The sequence below is a fragment of the Sapajus apella genome, unplaced genomic scaffold, assembly GCF_009761245.1.
Source record: "Sapajus apella isolate SASKATOON/1434 unplaced genomic scaffold, GSC_monkey_1.0 scaffold3957, whole genome shotgun sequence".
NCBI classification, from domain to species: domain Eukaryota; kingdom Metazoa; phylum Chordata; class Mammalia; order Primates; family Cebidae; genus Sapajus; species Sapajus apella.
In genome coordinates, this window is record NW_022440883.1 from 3,852 (window position 1) to 6,324 (window position 2,473).

At 37.2% G+C, this 2,473-nt stretch overlaps 1 long non-coding RNA gene and 1 other non-coding gene across 2 annotated transcripts in view; both read left to right on the forward strand.

The window, feature by feature from the left end:
- The window catches only part of LOC116547648, a 2,199-nt gene extending 1,245 nt beyond the window's left edge, over positions 1–954 (forward strand). Inside the window, exon 3 of the long non-coding RNA XR_004267132.1 lies at positions 855–954. This is a non-coding gene — a long non-coding RNA (uncharacterized LOC116547648). The remainder of the gene's footprint in view (positions 1–854) is intronic.
- A 667-nt stretch (positions 955–1,621) lies between these two features.
- LOC116547649 lies at positions 1,622–1,785 on the forward strand. Its single transcript, XR_004267133.1, has one exon. It is a non-coding gene; the product is annotated as a U1 spliceosomal RNA (small nuclear RNA).
- The last annotated feature ends 688 nt before the right edge of the window (positions 1,786–2,473 follow it).

Here is a 2,473-nt window from a genome sequence, read left to right on the forward strand (position 1 = left end):
GAATTTTCAGCAAATGGAATTCACCATTGTATAAAAGAAGGTATACACTATGACTAAGTAGGCTTTATCCCAGCTACTTGGGAGCCTGAGGCAGGAGAATCGCTTGAACCTGAGAGGTGGAGGTGTGCAGTGAGCTGAGATCATGCCATTGCACTCCAGCCCGGGCAACAAGAACAAAACTAGGGAAAAAAAAATGAAAAAAAGAAAAGGGCAAAAGACAGCACCCTGAATGAACTCTTACCAAATAAGATATACAGATAGCATATGACAAGATGTTCAACATATGTCATAAGAAAATTACAAATTAAAACAATGTAATATCACTACACATATATTAAAATGGCCAAAATTCATATCACTGACAACATCAAATGCTGGTGAGGATGTAGAGCAAAAAGAATTCTAATTCATTGCTGATAGGAGTACAAAAATAGTGTCATCACTTTGGAAGACTGGTATTTCCTTTTCTTTCTTTCTTTTTTTAAAACAGAGTCTTGCTCTGTCACCAGGCTGGAGTGTAGTGGTGCAATCTTGTCTCACCAGAACCTCTACCTCCCAGGTTCAAGCGATTCCCCGCCTCAGCCTCCCAAGACAGGCAGTTTCTTAGAAAGGTAAACATACTTTTAACATATGATCCAGAAATTGTGCTCCTTGGTATTTAACCAAATGAATTAAAAAACCTTATGTCCACACAAAAATCTGTACTTGCATTTTTTATAGCAGCGTTATCAGCAATTGCCAGAACTTGGAAGCGACCATGTCTCTCAGTAGGTGAAATTGTGGTACATCTAGACAGTGGAATATTACTCAGCACTAAAAGGAAATGGGCCATCAAGTCCTGACAAGACACAGAGGAAACCTAAATGCATATTAGTAAGTAAAAGAAGCTAAACTGAAAAGGTTATATACTTTGTGATTCCAACTACAAGACATTCTGGAGAAATCATAACTATGGAGACAGTAAAAAGTTCCATGGCTGTCAAGGGTTAAGAGGTGGGGTGGAGAAATAAATGGAGCACAGAGAATTTTTAGGGCAGTGAAATTATAAAGTGATAATGCATGTCATTATATTTGTGTTACTATACTTTTATACAGCACCAATGACGAATGCATTCATTATACTTCTGTTACTATACCTTTGTCCAACACCAAGAGTAAACCCCAGTGTAAACCCTGGACTCCGAGTGATAACAATGTGTCAGTGTAGGTTCATTGACTGTAACAAATATTTCACTGTGATGTAGAATATCAATAGTGGGGGAGGGTGTACATGTGAGGGGATAGGAGATACACGGAAATTCTCTGTACTTTCTTATTTTCTCTGTGAACCTAAAATTTCTCTAAGAAATAAAGTTTATTAATGGAAAAATATACAAGATATCATATAAACTTCTCAGAATTACTAAAATATAAAAGAGTGACAAGACCGAATGTTAACAAGGCTGCAGAGAAACTGGATAATTCATACATTGCTGGTGGGAATACGGAATGGTACAGACACTCTGGAAAACAGTTTGGCAGTTAAAGAACTAAACGTACAACTACCATATTCACTGTCAATTGCACTCCTGGGCATTTATCTCAGAGAAATGAAGACTTATATTCACCCAAAAACCTGTGCATACTTACCTGGCAGGGGAGATTCCATGATTACGAAGGTGGTTTTCCCAGGGCGAGGCTTATCCATTGCACTCCGGATGTGCTGACCCCTGCGATTTCCCCAAATGTGGGAAACTCAACTGCATAATTTGTGGCAGTGGGGGACTGTGTTCGTGCTTTCCCCTAAAAAAAAAAAAAAAAGAAAAGAAAAGAATTTAAAAACTGTGCATAAATGTTCAGAACAGTTATATTTATAATCTCTCTAAACTGGAAATTACCCAGACATCCTTTAACAGGTGATTGATTAAACAAACAGTAGAACATCCATACCATGGGATACTACTCAGCAATAAAAAGGAAGGAAATATGAACACATGCCACAATCTGGTTGACTCGCCACATAATTTTGCTGGATGAAAACATCCTAAAAAGTAACATACTTTATAATTCCACTTATATAACATTATCAAAATGGCAAAATTATAAAATAGAGAATACATTAGTGGTTGGCAATAAAGGAGAGGGTGGAAGTGGAAGGAAGTGGTTGTGGTTATATTTGGCAGCATGAGGGATCCTTGTGGTGATAGAAATATTCCGTATCTTAACAGTGTCAATGTCAACATCCTGGTTGTGATATTGTACTGTAGTTTTGCAAAATGTCAGCAATGGGGAAAACAGGGAATAGAACCTCTCTGTACTATTTCTTTCAATTGCATGTGAATATACAATTATCTCAAAATAAATAATTTCACTAAAAAGTAACCTGGATCCTGAAGACATTAAAGCAAAAAGTGTTTCACAACTAAGAATCTCAATAGTAAAAGGCATCAGAGCACCTGCATCAACAAACGTAGAGGAATCAAAATTTGTGAGC